At 37.7% G+C, this 16838-nt stretch overlaps 1 protein-coding gene across 14 annotated transcripts in view; it reads right to left on the bottom strand.

Moving 5' to 3' along the window:
- Nucleotides 1–16838, bottom strand: part of TENM3 (teneurin transmembrane protein 3) — a 2726163-nt gene that overhangs the window by 1341670 nt on the left and 1367655 nt on the right. For all 14 annotated transcript variants that reach the window (XM_074396661.1, XM_074396660.1, XM_074396665.1 and 11 more), the window contains exon 6: nt 1525–1684. The gene's annotated coding sequence lies outside the window, so the exon portion shown is untranslated. The remainder of the gene's footprint in view (nt 1–1524; nt 1685–16838) is intronic.

Below are 16838 nucleotides of genomic sequence, written 5' to 3'. Positions count from 1 at the left end.
TTTTTTGTTGTTGTTTTAGTAGAGATGGGTTTTCACCATGTTGGTGAGGCTGGTCTTGAACTCCTTATCTCAGGAGATCCACCCACCTCAGCCTACCAAAGTGCTGGGGTGACAGGTGTGAGCCACTGTGCCTGGTCCTAATTATATGCTTCTAACTTTCTACTCCACTTTTGTTAAAATATAATTTTCTATAATACTCTTACGACTCATACTCTTATGATTCCCCCTTCCTTTTTGAAATAATTAGATTGCCCAAGTAGTAACTCAGAAGTAAAATCTATTCCAAGTTGACAGATAGGAGCTGCATCTCAGGATCACAGTGTGTAGTTAGGTCAGCTCAACCCACCAGCAATATTAAAAAATGATATATATCACATACCTTCACAAAAGGAGAAATACTGCACTGTTTTAATTTGCCAAACCATTCATGCTCTTAATTTCATGAGGGTATTTTTAGTTTTTAGTAAATTGGAAAAGGTGATAGGTGATAAAGTAAAAAAATAAAGTGTAAAAATATGGTGTAAAATTCTAGCTATATGTAATACCTATAAAATGTATAAAAAAGTTCATTTCCATTCCAATAACACCTGTGACATTTAAACATTCTATAGAATTTCTGCTTTCAATCTTCGCCAGTATCATATGCTGGTATTTAGTCAGAGACCTTAAAATAGTTGAATACTCAGAAGGTATATGGTGCAGCAAATAGTAAAATTTTACTCTCTTTTCCTTTTTATAATTCTTGTTTATAAAGTAGCTAATAAAATTATAATTGTGTTTACAAAAACTTAAAATTTTAAATCAAGACATTTTGAATGACCACAGTAAAAAAGGGGAAACTGTAGCTTTATAAAACTTTGTAAAATATTCATAATCACCATGGCCAACATTAGCATAATAATAACAATTAGATCTACATATCATACCTTCTGAAATAAACTGCTTTTATGCAGATAAATAGAATTTGCTCATCAACATAGCAAATATCCTTGATTTCCATTTAACAATCTCACTAGCATACAACAGATTTTCCTTCACATAGTTCACTACACACTTGTTATAGATTTTTTTCCTGGTGACATTTAGCTTTCCTGTTTTATGAACCAAAGCTATTTTACATTTTCTACCTCTTCTGTATAAAATTCCCATTAATAATTACTGAATTTCAAAGACTCCTGGCAGCTGGACACTTGATAACAGCTATTTTTAACTGATGTTAAAAGAAATACGACGGTAAGGTTGAAGACAGACAAAATCACCTTCTCTCTCTCTCTGCTTGTGAGCTCACATTTGGAGCACTGCACACTTACATGCACAAAGACAGAGATAGCAAGATGTAACTGATTTACAGAAGTACTATGGCTATAGGCAATGTGCGGAAAAAGTATAAAGACAGAAGGTAGTTGTTTGACAGTTTTTTAGAAGTCGTGTCTGAAAGAATGACAGGAATGACTAGGATATCAGAAAATAAGTTCTTCCCAAAGACAGAATTGTCAAAGCTGCTGGCCTCACATGGGCACTTACCGTTCCCCAGTCTTCCTAGGAAGCTGCTCCTGAACTCCAGGGTAGGCTGGCTGTCAGCAAACTCAACGGGTTGTGCCTAGGCCTCCTGGCTCACTCTGCCAATGCAAAGGATGGTGGCCACCCAGTGTTAGGGTGCTCTTCTGAGGCAACAGCTTTTCACCTGGAGAGAGAAGGGCATTCTTTTTTACACAGAGACCAACAAATCCCTAACAATTACACATGGGTAATTCACATAAATTGTACTTTATTGGTAATCCTTCTATTTACACATTTATCATTATTTGAGTTTTAAAGCAGTTTTCTGGAAAAGAGGAAAGAAGTGACTAGATTTGATATAACCATACATGTGCAGATATACAATATCCACTCAAAATATAGAGAAGACTCTGAAAACAGATGGTTGGCTGTAGTTAGGTAGCAGATCTGTCAAGACGCTGGTCCTCGTCTTGCTGGCGCTGGATTTAATTTTTAGGCTATTCAAGTTACAGCATTCAAGTCTAGTGTGATAATGTATTTGGGCATATCTAGCTTGTTCACTTTGTAATAACACACATTATAGATTCTGGAAAAAACAAAAAAAATCACATATGTAAGGATTTTTCTTTATAAAAGGACAGATTATATTATTACTTCCAGAGAATATGAGAGAGAGCACAACTGTTGTGAGAAGTCCCTTCCTCACTCCTGGTGTTCCTCTGATTTTAAGGCTACTCCATTAGTATGACAATCCAGGCAACTTCTGCTCCCCCATTTCTTCTGCCACAGGGAAGGAGAAATGACTCATTAGATTGATGAATTTATGAAAAATTCCTGGGTGATTTGAGGCCAGACTCTTCCTTTCTCTTTCTCTTGGGAGCTGGCCTCTCTTGAGAAAACATTTATTCTTTGTTGTTTTCCTGTATGCCATAAGCTTATTGAGGGTCAGATTCCATCCAGGATGTGGGGAGGAGTGAGTATAGTGGCCATGTTGGTTGTGTAAATTCAATTCGGGGGACTGCTGATGACGGGCACTTTGGCACCAGCCATGATTCCTGCTCCCCGTCTACCTCTCCAACCTCATCTTGTGCACACCACCCTCATGTCCACCACCACACTTGGAAGAGTGGCCTTTTCCAATTCCTGGAGCATGCTATACTCTACTGCGTTGGGCTCTTTTTTAATTTTAAAATTTTTATTATTATGCTTTAAGTTCTGGGGTACATGTGCAGAATGTGCAGGTTTGTTACACAGATATACACGTATCATAGTGGTTTGCTGCACTTATCACCCCATCATCTACATTAGGTATTTCTCCTAATGCTATCCCTCCCCTAACACCCCACTCCTCAACTGTTCCCATCCCTGTGTCCATGTGTTCTCATTGTTCAACATCCACTTACGAGTGAGAACATGCAGTGTTTGGTTTTATGTTCTTTTGTAAGCTTGCTGAGAATGAGGGTTTTCAGTTTTATCCATGTCCCTGCAAAGGACATGAGCTCACCCTTTTTTATAGCTGCATAGTATTCTATTGGGCTCTTTCTACTCACATACTCTGGCTGGAATGCTCTTCCCATTAATTTTCACATGGCTGCCTCCTTTTTACCTTTCAGCCACAATTTGAGTGCGACCAGCTCAACTAGTCTTCTTAACCACACTACCTAAATGCTAACTCTCCTTCCACTACTGAAGATTGTAATAGCTCATTGGGTTCCTCATATTTAACTCAATTCGCCATTATACTGCAGCTATTTTGTTGGTTTGGTTTCTTCTCCTGGACTCTATGCTCCATGAGGGCAGGAATCATGGTTATTTCATTCACTTACTACATGGTAACTATTCATCCAACATTTCTAGAATAAATAATTGAAAAGGCATTGGGAGATGTGAAATTTTTAAATATATTTAATTTCTGGGAGATATTAAGAGGGACATAATAGTTGAAGATCATCATGAAATGTTTTTGACATGAGAGTATAAGAACTGTGGTGTCAAAATGACATAATCTTCACAGATTAAACAAGGAAATACCCAGAAAACACATGAAATGTTTTGCTGTATCACACAATATTAGCAGGTAATAAGCAAGCTGGAGATGGAGTGTATCGTTCACCAGCACGTTCTTGGAAAACTTTGCATGAAGCAAAAAGTATTCACAGAAACTATAATACATTTAGAATATTGTCAATAAATTCCAGCACAAGGGACATTCTCCAAAGATATTCCAAATGGCTAAGAGGAATGCTGAACACTTCAATTCTTCATTGTAGCCTTTTTTCACAAAATATTGGAAAGTTTTTTTTTTATATATACAACAGCTTGCCTACATCAATACAATTATCACCTCCAAACAGACGCAAAGCTCTGTGGTATTCAAAAATACATGATATCTGAACTTGTTTTATATGATGTGTTTTCTTGCATGTATGTACATACACAGAGCACTTTAATGTGCTTCATTTCCAACATGTGTGTTCCTGGAAGAATTCCTGCCTATAGAGTGACTATGGAAATAAGATATTTGGGCTTTCATGCCACTCTCTCAGAGTTTGGGTGCACTGCCAGCATGTAAAAGAGATTATAGCTAAATAAATGACTCAATAGTCAACCTTCTAGAAATGGTCGTATTTAGCTTTCAGGGTAATGTTAACTTCACTGTGGTATTAGTAATCTCATCAACTTTTTGGTTAGGGATGGATAAATAACTAGCTTTTAGTATGTAAATTACCAACAAAAACGTTTTGCAGAAAATGGGTCAGGTTAGAGATGTAAATGAGGCCTAAAATGTCTCATTAGGTTTTGAATTGCTTTTTTTTCCCAAGCATTATAAATCTTGTAAGCTTTTGGGGTAATTTTCTTGCTTGAATAAGCTAGTAAGGTCTTTTCCAATAATAAATGAACTAAAATACTTCTCAAAACTAATTCTGCTTGAAAAGATAGAACAAATTGAATATCAAAGTATAATTTAGAGTTACTCGGTATTTCTGTTTCCTCGTATTTTTAAGTGATAAGTTGTAGAGATCCCATGCATAGATTTCATCATGTACGTTGTGTTTAGGTGCAGAGAGGTATCTCTATCAATGGCTCTCCTTTAAAATCAATTGTGTATTTGAAGGATACTTATCAGATCTTGCAACAAATTATTAACTACAGAATACAAGCCTGTATTTTGTGAAGGAATAGATCTTCTTTGATTTACCAAAATGTCTCTCCGGGTCTCTTCTGACAAGTCCTGTTTGTAACGCTCAATACTAAGCCATATTTTCAGAACAAATATTAAGCAAAAACATGGTCTTGCTCACAGCACTGCTCTTGGGCCAGCTTGCATAGTTAAAGGATAACTGTGGATCCACAAGCAAGGCGATACTGACTTGGATCTTAGGAGATGCTAATAAAACAGCATCGTATCAGAATGTGACCGTCACTAGGCAGTCTCACACATCTCACTTTTACCACATTGGTTTCTATTCTACAAACCACTAATTTACAGCAGTCTAAATCAGCCCTGTGTGACAATGTAGGAAGTGTTTGTTGGTACCCTCATCTCTCACAGCATCGCCAATGTTTAGGACAGTTTACCATTTTAGACTCATGACAGAGGGCTGCATTTTTGTCACCATAAAAGCTGCAAAAGTGAAACAGTAAATATGCAATTACAGCAACTACCTATATTTAACTAGCTTACAAAATCTAAAAGGGAAATCAATCAACTTGTTTTCATCATTTGGTTTGTTTCTGTGTAGGGTCTAATTTAGTATAAACAAATATAGTTCATGATTATAAAACCTCGTTAGGATGGCTTTCATTTCAATTGCCAGCAACAACCAGTATCTGCCACTCCCAAAGAAAGCCACCTCTTTCTCAGATATCCACTGCAGTATTTGCCTGTTCCTTTAGACAATGATCAGAACACTTCGCTATAGCAAGCTTTCTTACAGGTGTTTACAAAACAAAGCCTTTTCTATTTTCTCTAAGCAGTCCACATTATATGCACGTATATCACATTTTCTTACAGACAGTGTTCGTTGTTTTGCTAATTGTATACCTTAAGAAAAAGATAGGAGATTAAATTATTGACAGAGAGATTTAATTTAAATTGTCCTGAGCTGCCTAGTCAAGTTTTACAGGTAAATAAAAGAGGTACTCGCATGTTTTAGCAAAAGGTAAGTGAAGGAGGTGACATAAAATACAGATGATATTCAGACCTCATCTCAGTGGGTTAAAAGAACAGAGCTACTCAGGTGTTATGCTGCTGTTTTATGTCAGGTATTTTGATGGAAGATAGTTACTTCAGTTAGACAGAGCAGATAATCTGACAGAGAAACGTTGAGTCCCAACACGTATTTATATAGTCTACATATTGCCATGTCACCTTTTTCTGCTCACTACTAAAGTTCTATTATTGGCTTCCCTAAATCTTACACAGCTTTTCTTGTCTAGCTTCAGTCCACTGGGTATTCCTTCTGCTTTCACATTGATTATATCTTCTTGTGGAAGTCTAGCTGGGCTCTTTATTCAAAGACTGACCTCCCCCAAAACGTATTGGGAGGCAGAAAGCAGGTACCACCATCCCTATTCTTTTGGTTACAATTACTTATTTAGCTCTCTGATAAATGCACAGAAGACTGTACTATATTTTCCACTTATTTAGAAAAAATAATAATAGCCAAAATCCCCTGGACACTTACCATGGGCTAGATGTTCACTTTATCCTTCAAATACTCCATGCAGCAAGTATGATTATCAGTCCCACTCTCTAAATGAGGACTCTAAGGTTTAGAGAAACCAGGTACCTTGACCAAAAATATATAGTATTTGGTGGTACCAGAACTTGAATGCAGGCAGAATGTCTCTAAAATCAGTACTTACATATCGTCAACAGAGTCCCTGTTAAACACGTTTCGTATGCTCATTCTACCTTCTAACACATGTTGTCACCTGTGTTTGATTATATAAAATTGAAGTCTTAGAACTCTGGTGCTCTCCTGAATCCAGACCAATGAGTCTTTACCCCCAGCTCCAAGTTGTGGAGAAGAGGGCAGTTGTTCTTCCTGATATAAAGACAAATACTAGCTGGAACCCAGTTTAGGTGGTAGTTCACTATGCCCCTGCCGTTTATGTGACTATGCAATATCGCTGGGAGTATAATTATATTTTGGGGTAAACTCTTTTGGCATCATAAGTTCAAGAATTCCATTACCAATAACACCTCTCATTTGTCGAAGTCCTTATAACATCCAAAGTTTTCACAAATATGAACTCATTTTATTCTCAATGTAGCTCTCTAAGGTAGGCGGAACAAATATTATTATCATATTTGGCCAAATGAGTACAGAGAAAGGATGGAAGAGAAATTGACATTTACTTAGCATCAACTACTTGGGAACATGATTCTAAGTACTTTACTGGATTCTTCCTTTCAGTTCTCATACCTTCCTTATGGTGTATCTGTCCTTAACCACATTTTGTAGAAGACATAACTGGAGTTCATAGCATTTAGTGAACAGCTTGTGAAAGAGGCTAGATTAGAGATTAGAAGTCACTGAGACTATCAATTTTTCCTTATAACTCAAATTCAGTTGGCAACACTTGCTCATTGATCACACATAGTCTCGTGTTATCAGATATTTTGTGCATAGGTTGGCATCTTGTTTCTCTGGGTAGGTCTTTATTTGGTTAAAAGAAAAAGTCACGTTTCATTTTCTTTGAATCACTTAGAGCGCACACTTTTAAGCCATGCATAAAAGGCCAAGTGAATGTAACTAGTGAGAATTTGAATGTGGTCTGGAAGTAAGAGGAGGCTGTCCTTGCTTGTACTTTTATTTGTTCACCCAGCAACTATCTCTCTTAAGCAATTACAGACGTGTGCTGTGATCTTAGAAATTCCTATTTATTCCTGGGACATTCCTCCCTAGGTGAGATATTTCAAGGACCAGAATTTGAACTCATTATATTATCCTATGTCCCCTGAGACTCAGAGAGTCTAAAATGATGTGTCTAAAGTTGTGACTAGTAAGTAGCAAAGTCAAGGTTAAACCACATCTTTGGGCACCTCTTTGCACTGTACCTCTGTATGAACCAATGTTTGTAACAAGCTGCTATTTGCATTATGCATATAAAAGTATAGGCTGGGGGTAGTGGCTCATTCCTGTAATCCTAGCACTTTGGGAGGCTGAGGCAGGTGGATTACCTGAGGTCAGGAGATCGAGACCAACCTGGCCAATATGGTGAAACCCCCTCTCTACCAGAAATAGAAAAATTAGCCAGGCGTAGTGGCACGCACCTATAATTCTAGCTACTCAGGTGGCTGAGGCAGGAGAATCGCTTGAACCTGGGAAGTAGAGGTTGCAGTGATCTGAGATTGTGCCACTGCACTCCGGCCTGGGTGACAGAGCCAGACTCAGTCTCAAAACAAAACAAAACAAAACAAACAAAAGCAAAGTATAGATATCTGGAAATTTGAAGGATACTTTTTACTTAGTAATCAGTGTAATATCATGATGACAAGTGAAACTGTTAAAAAAAAGTCATCTTAAAATAACAAGTGATCACAATATTGATTGGTTAGAACAAGAAGAAACATTTACAGGTTATTGTATGTAACTAAACATCAGTGAGCTGCATGGAGGAAACATGACATTTTTTCTCATTGGTCTTAGTCTGTGTACATGCATGTGTTTATAAATAACATTTTATTTTGAAAGTACTCATTCAAATCAGCTATTTATGAATCTCATTTCATTTCCTTCTGCCTCCCTCATGCTGTTTCGTGTAAAACATAATTCTCAGAAAAAATATGAACTGCAGTTGCATCACAGTACATAGCATATATTAGTCAAACAACATACATTTGTTGAATGAATAAAGAATGATGATAGGCCAGGTACAGTAGTTAGTTTTATCGCACTGGCTGAGCTGACCATCACATAAGATATAGTAATATGGAGAAAGGAATTATGAGGAATATACATTCTTCACTATATTCCATGAGCAAGGGACAGTTAGTTCTTCAGGCAGCTTTGGACTGACTCACTTCTCTTCCCTTTCTCGTTTGTAGTTATCAAGAATAACTGCAGGCTGGTTATGGTGGCTCACACCTATAATTCCCACATATTGGAAGGTTGAGGAAGGAGGATGCCTTGAGGCTATGAGTTTGAGACCAGCCTGGAAAACACAGTAAGACCTCAGTTTCTACAAAAACAAAACAAAACAAAACAAAACAAAACAAAACAAAACAAAACAAAACAAAAAGCCAGGGATGGTGGTATGCACATGCAGTCCCAGGTCGGAAGATCATTTGAGCCCAGGAATTTGAGACTGCAGTAAGCCTTGATCATGCCACTGTATTGCAGCCTGGGTGACAGAGTGAGACCCTGTGCCTAAAGTAAAAAAGAAGAAGAAAAAAGAAGAAAGAAAGAAGAAGAAGAAGAACTGTAGAATGTGCTAGGAATACAGTATCTTGAGATAGGGAAAAACTCCCGGAAATAGCCAAGGCTTATTTGTTTCTCTCAGAGGAAATGCAACATCTTGAGTTAGGAAGGAACTGCCAGGAGAGCTGAGATTTGTTCCTGTCTCCCCTAGGAGCAGAATGTCTTCAAGGCTTTCTCTGTGAGTCACATGGCTGGCCCTGAGATATATAAAATAGTTCCTCCGTCTGTCCCAGGGAGCTTTCATGAGCCTTGGGAAACCAGTTCACAATGGATCCTGGGAGTTTTTCCCCTGTCCTGCTCAGCAGTAACTAATAAATCTACTTTATATAAAACCTGTTGCATGTGAGTGTATTCTGCTTCACCAGACTCAGACAACTGGCAAAACTGTAGCCCAGGTGCAGTGAGGATTAGTGTTCAACTCACTCCTGGTGGTTGGCACAGTGATAAGCTTTGCTATCACCTACATGGTGGAAGTTCTCCCCTGGAATTGGTTATTAGTGAAGCTGCTTCCCAGTGAGATCACAGATTATATCTGAATCTCTTTTCTCTATATACCCAGCACCTGGTAAAATACCAGGATCACGTTAGGCATTCCAGTGCATATTTCCTACATGGATGAATGTTTCCTGCTCACAAGCAGCTTGTAATCCAGGGGAGCAGGCATATGGAGAATGTTTTTCACCATATTACCCATTTCTGGCCTCAGTTCTTAAAAAGGATGACTGGCCTCTTGCACGTATCAGGGAAGAAGCATTGCCTTTTCTCTCACTCACTCATCAGTTAGGCACACCCGTATTCTAGCCTATGTGTTCTGTTGGATCCTCTCTGCACACAGGTTGCAATATTGCTTTTGATGCCTACAGGCCAGGGGAGGGGTTTCCCGCCCTACGGATAGACCAGAAATCACAACTTCTGGCCAAAGGTTTGCTGTGTAGTTGCAACTGTTGCCATGCATTTGTCTGAAGCTCTAGATTGGGCAAGGATATACAGCAAGCGGCTCAAGTCCCAGCCATGTTCTCATATCTGACTTGCCACTTGCATCTTATTTACATTCTTATCTGATTCCTGTGCCTATTCTTCATTATTTTTCAGATGTGCTGATGACAGCCAAGTCACACATGACCCAAACCTCAATGGTCGATGTGACATGTGCTTAGAGTTGTTTCATTTTTCGAAACAAGCTAATTTGATTTTGTTGGTCAGTGGGAAGGCTTGTTATAACTGTGTATTGAATGATTATTTTCAAATCTTGTTTTTGACTTTTGTCAAAAATACCTAATATTTTAGCTATAATATAGTTCAAGGGGTCAAAATTTTTCCACCTTCAAGGATTTAATGTTCAATTCGTTCTCCAACCTACATCAAGTCCAACTTGAGCTATTATGCCTTATATTCTCCCCTAATAGATTCCAGGAATTGGTGATCAGGATGGAAATGCCATCATTTCTGAGAGTCAATTCAATACTAGCAGAAGACAAAATAGGAAAATCTGGCTTTGTCTCTATGAGGTTTATGACGCTAGCCAAGTCATTTATTTCTCTACACACCAGTTTTTTTCATTTGTAAAATTGGGATGTTAGACGGCTGTCTCAAAGATATCTTCCAGTTCTAGTACTTCACTGTGGGATGAGATCTCAGAGATCTCTAACTGCTTTAAAGATTGTGTCAGGAGACAAATTAGATCACACAAGATTCAGAATGCAGACTTACCTCACCTCACCTAATACTATCAGTTAACTACTTTTTGATTGTTGTCATAATGGCTTTTGAAAAGTCATCCCACTTTTGGATAGTGTCTTTTCTCATTATAACTACTTTGCCACCAAAAATAAAGAGCAACAATAAAAATTAAAATACCTAGAGAAAAAAAACTCTGCACTAAATAAATATCCTATAAAAAGTGATATTTAGACATTAGGGTATGAGGCAAAGGTAGAATATGTTTGAATCATTCACCATGTTTGGATGAAGGCAAAATGTTTTTACTCTGCATAGATCATTTTTGTAAAAGAGGTGAAGAGTAACATTTTTACAGATTTTCAGTCTTATAGGCATGTGCTACTTCCAAGTGTTTCAAAGGGCTCTTATACTTTGTTAACGTGGTGTTTTTCTAGACTAAAATACTATTTTTAAAGTTCAGTTTGGGAGTAAAACAAGCCATGAGCTCTAAAATAGTTTCAAAGTTGGCAAATAAAAGGTGATTATAGTATACTTTTGTTATACTACCTTTTGTATACAAATTATATATTTTAAAAATGTATGTTCCAATTGTTTTTACATATAAAAGCTTGCTTGCTTTTACTTTCAATTAATATTTTTTAAAAACTAAGAACAATTTTGAAGTATCTTGGCTTTGCATGAAATGTATCATAAATTTGCCTAAACAAATGAAAAGACATTACTATTTTTTACTTAACTCTCTTTTAGAAATTTAACTTAATGGCATGTTTTCAGAATGAGTTAAAACTGTGAATTCATAAAGCAAGGAATAGGTGTATCCATGTCCATCTTCTGACCTGAATATGGTTGTATCTATTCCATTCTGAATATTCTGATTAAAAGAAAGATGTATTCCTCTTCAGCAGACTGTGGCAACTTCAAAGCCTATAAATGCACTCCTGGCATCTCCATTCCAGAGAGGGGTTACTGTGTGCGTGTGTGTGTGTGTGTGCGCGCGTGCGCACGTGCACGCACGTGTGTGCACATGTACATGTATTGAAAGAATTTCAAAGCTAAATTGAGTTTATAAAGAGATACAGAGAAAAGAGATGAGTGTCCCTTTAATAAGCCAAAAATTGAGAATTAGAGAGCATAGACCTAGCTGGAAAAGGCCGAGACAGATGAAAATTCAAGCTGCCTTCCCACTCATCAGCAAAACTTCCCTCTAAAGTTTCTATTTAAAGGACTAACTACCTTTGCCTACAGCTCTCTGACCTCTGGAAATGGGAGGAGGAAGGAAGGAAAAGAGGAAAAGCACCTTCTTTCTGGAAACCTGTCCTTCAGTCTCTGACAGGAATTCACAAAAACAGGTGCAAGCTCACATCCAACTACAGTAACCGAGTTTTGCCACAATGATATACATATGAGTAAATACGGCTTCTATCAGCATGGTTTGCATAGTGTTAGGTCCCAAACACTTCTGCATCTGAGGCTCTCCATGTGGTCTTCATTCATTTCATCTGTAGTACCCACCTAAATTTTCTTTGACATGGCTGTCCCATTCTCTAAATCTGGTTTCTCAGAGGCATGTGGCTTCATCAAATCTCTTATGTGAAATATATATCTACTTCTGCTACACAAATACAATAGGTAATCAGCACTTTTTCTTGCATAACACAGAAACGTAATTTATCTATTTGAAATTTCTATATTTGCTTCCTTCATTAAGAATAATTTTTATCAATGTTTCGCTATAATCAAAACCAATATGGCAAAGCCGTAAAGTGTCAAATATCTTAAGAAATAACAATTTAATGGATGGTGCATGGAGGGAGAAAAATCATCATATAACAGGCTCAGATCTTCTAAAAATGTAAAATAAAAACATAAAAGTGTCTTAGAGAAACAGATATATATGGTAACATTTGCATGAATCAGATCTTTCAATGTGAGTACACTATTTTAAAACAATCAGAACTCTCAGCTTGAAAAGGCTTGTTAGGTTTTTTACATGCTGGTTTTTCTAAATAATTTTCCTGACCTTTAGTCTTCTTAACTCTCAGTTGCAGTACAGTTCAGGTGCTCAAAATATTGCAATTTCAGTTCATCTCCTCTAACTCAGACCCAAGTCCTACCTGCACATGAACTATGATCTCTTACAGGAGGTCAAGGCACTCACTAAGTACAAGTGTTCCTTATGGAGACTGTGATTTTGTCTAATGTACCTGCTCACAATAGCAACCCCAAACAAGATATCATATTGATCCAGCCGTCACTGGAAGCTGGGCCTTGTGGAGGCAGAGAGAACTGTCTTACAGGAAGAAAGACCTGGTGGCAACACGTATGCACACCCCACTCTGGCAAGAGGCAACTCTGTGCTTGTCACTAGCTTTGAAGGCAGCTCGCTTCACTGACACAATACCCAGCAAGGACAGGGAAAGGCTGCAGGGAGTGTGCTGATGGCCACTCTCTAAGGACAGAGGAAGAATAGAGAGTCAGGAAGTTGAAAGTAAATAATACAACTCCCTTTCTGATGTAAAGTGCCAAAGATTTCAGGAGGGAATGCAAATCCAGCACAAAAGACCTTTGTTTCCTTCACTTGTATTTTGACATTTTCCTAGAATCACTTGATAGCACTCACATTAAGCTTCATTTCAGATTCTCATCCAAAGTCAAATTACCAGATGCAGCAAAACTTTCTGAAAAAAAAAAAAAAAAAAAAAAAAAAGACCAGAGTGCGTGTTTTCGTTTGAATTTTTTCCTTCACGATTTTCTGGAGAAGACCAATTAAAAAAAAATTAAAGGTCACATTAAAAAACAAACCATGCTAATAAATGACTTTGTTCTATCAGTACAGAAACATGGGATGGAACATTTAATTTTTACCAACTCTCCAGCTATCCTTATAATTTGAGTCATCTCGTGTGTGATTTTACGCCATCGCCCAGTTTTACAATCTACGATAACTCTAAGTATGAATATGAACACTGTTAGCAGCGTCAACTGTCAGATACAGTCAGGAGGATTTTCACAAGCAATGGAGCGAAGCTGTAACCGCGGTGCATGCTGTACATTTGCAATAATTGTGTAAATGCAACCTTCTTATGGAATTCCACACGGCACATTCTAAAAACGCAAATGTGTGTTTGAAGGATAATGCTAAATGGTGTGAGCTATATTTTCCAAAGACTGCACATCAAGAATCTAAGAATAAAGAAATAAAACCCAGAAAACAGCATGTTAAAGCCTGTTTCCTCTCTGAGGTTGCATTAGAGTTATTAAAAAAAAGAAAGAAAGAAAGAAAGCAAAAAAAAAAACAGGAAGGAAATTAAATTTCTGTTTTCACAGGCAATAATGTGTCATACAATTTGCAATTAAAAATAAATTAGGCACAAAATCTGCAACAGATTGTTTTTAAACTTTCATTAAACCTCTTGAGTTATGCTGCTAGATGGAACGTGCTAACAGAAATGCTAGGGTTGAAATGAGTTTCTGGCATATGAAATAAAACTATGTCTTCAATCTACAAAAATTTAATTTACAGCTTAGCTGATTGGATGTAGCATTTTAACACCATTTTGGAGGTTTAAGAACAGCAAGTGCCATAATCCTCTGAGTATTTTGATCACTAGCACACAGGCATGTAACATACTTTGTGTTCAAGGGGAACCTTTATCCAGGATGCAAAGCTGGTGCTGAATTATAATCACATTCAAAAAGATTCCAAGCCTGTGGGTATTAAGCTTTGCACTCTCAAGCTTAGCCAAGAAGATTTAAGCAACCTACTCTGGGACCATACGGTTGATCTGATAAGAGTATTCTGAGACCTTGAAGTTTATTTTTATCAGAAGTTTTGCATTCAAGGTCTCAAACATTAGACCTTTTTAGTGCTAATCAAAAGTATTTCCTTGCAAGCTCCAGCAATGACACTTATAAGCAGATGGAATTCATAAGAGAGAGAGAAAGAGGAGAGGGACAGGCACCATGGTTTACCCCTGAAATAAAAGAAAATCTTGAAGGTCTGAAAACAACTTCTGATGTCTTAGATGTTATTCCAGTTTTCTTTGTTGTATTAGTCTGAAAAAGATTTGTCAGGTATTTTCACTACTCAATTTAAATACTTAAGTTATTTAAAAGACAGATGCCATCTGTATCATAAAGCAGTCAACTATTTTGCTGAACTCTTTTTGTCCCAATGATTCAGTGAGTTATTTATGGAGCAGGTGCTGCTCACATTCAGTCTGTAAGAGAAGACGCAAGGATAAAATAGAGTTCAGAATTTATTTTTACATATTCTTTCATGAAAATTATAACTGAACATAAGAGATTAAAAGGCAGCTGAAGAATCACATCAAATAATAATATCTAAATTTCTCTCCCTTGAAGAGATAAGAAAATAAAGGTATAGACAGCCAGAGTCTCTGGAACATCCAGAACAAAAGTCTTGGACCTCACATCTCATGTTCTTTCTTTGATCTTTTGTAATCGGTGACTATTACAGGAGTTGTTTCTCTTACATTTTGATTGAAAAAGATAAAGGACTAAGATAATTTTTCAATAACTCTACATATTCTTACTTAGTCATCATTTGTGGGTTTTTTCCCTATTTTTAACCAAAAAAAAAAAAAAAGCATGCAATCCAAACTGGCAATATTTTGATGAAGATCCAAGAAATAATATATTTTTTTCTTTCAATTTAAATGAAATAGAAGTTTCCCACACATGTTTTTAAAAAGCACCTAGTAAGTAAGGCACAACTTATTCATGGTCATGGAGGCTTAGTTTGATCTGTTAAGGTCTATTTGGGCCTCTTTCATCAATGAAAGTGTGTGACATAGTCACAGCTTTTGTATCTGGTAGGTTCAACTGCCTGGGTGATACAGGGGGCATAGTTCAGTCAGAATAAAGAAGAGGCAGGGGTGTTAGGCCTAGGCTAGATCACGTAGGGAAAGGTGCCTCAGTGGTGCACGGGCTGGATGTAGTATGCAGATGACCCAAGACGACCTTAGTAATTCTCTGCTTCTGAACTGAAGAGCCATGTTGACTGGTCAAGGCAGGTGGTAGGTCCAGTGAAGATCTATCTGGGAATACGAACTCAAGTAGATACATAGAGATCCTAGCCAAGCAAGAAGAGAAGTCAGAGATTAAGTTTAGGGTTTAAGATTCAAATTGGGCCTGGGAATAGCAGTAGGTGTATCAATGCTTCATGTTCACAGTGTCAGAATCTTGAAGCAAAAGGAAGGCCTGCACAATGATACCATTGGCACATACATAACCATAGCCCCTGGGTGTAGCCTGCTTTCAGCTCCAGTTTCTGGCAGGCTTTGCAGTGTTGTTGAGTAAAGACTTAAAATGATCCCATTTTTTTCTCCATCCCTCCCTTTGCCAAAAGGGTAAGACAACTTTCTTCAGATGTCTGTGATTGCAAAACGGCTAATTCCTCAGCGGTGACCTCAGATTATAAAGGACGAACCTGCTGGCTATAGAGACTTTCTTGATTAATTCAAGAATAAGGACAAAAAAAACCATGTAATGGTGTGTGGGGAGTTCACAGCCTACCCAACAGCTGAATTAGGGTCGGGGTAGAAATAGCAATGAAATACACAATTATTGCAGTCCTTTTTTCAGTCATCATTATGTCTGATCTCTAGGCTATTTGACACCATTGAGAAGTACCTGATTTTGAAATCTCTGTCCTCTCCTATTTCCTGAAACTTCACAGTTCTTCTGCCTTTCAGACTTTTCATTTCTATTGTCCTTTTTGGATTTCTCAACATCCTTGTGAATTATCTAATTATTGGGACATTTCAGGATTCTACACTTGGTTCTTTTCTCGTCTCAAATACCCTTCCTGGATGTCCTTGCTTTATCCCATGAGTTCCATTTCTTCAAATCCTGATGATTGCGTTTCTACCTTCAGGTACTAGCCCTCTTCTGAGATCTGGAGCTGCACTTCCATGGCCAACCGGACATATCAAATCTGGATGCCTTTAAGTACTTGAAAGCTAAAATGTCATACACTGGACTCCTTTCTTTCTTTCCATTCCACCCCTCGCTTCCCTTCTCTGCATGCCTAAGCTTGTTCTTGCTACTGTAGTCTTCACCTTGGTGAACGGGGCAATTATTTACCCAAAGTGTTTATCCTGTGGTCATTTTCAAACCTCTCATCCTCTTCTCTCAACCTGAAACACGTCTCTCCGGTCTGGGATGGCTTCTCCTGTCACCTTGCTGCTACTCTCATCCTACCCA

The sequence above is a fragment of the Saimiri boliviensis genome, chromosome 3 (assembly GCF_048565385.1).
Source record: "Saimiri boliviensis isolate mSaiBol1 chromosome 3, mSaiBol1.pri, whole genome shotgun sequence".
Classification (NCBI taxonomy): domain Eukaryota; kingdom Metazoa; phylum Chordata; class Mammalia; order Primates; family Cebidae; genus Saimiri; species Saimiri boliviensis.
Note: the sequence above shows the minus strand (reverse complement) of the source record. Positions and strands in the feature narration are given on the sequence as shown.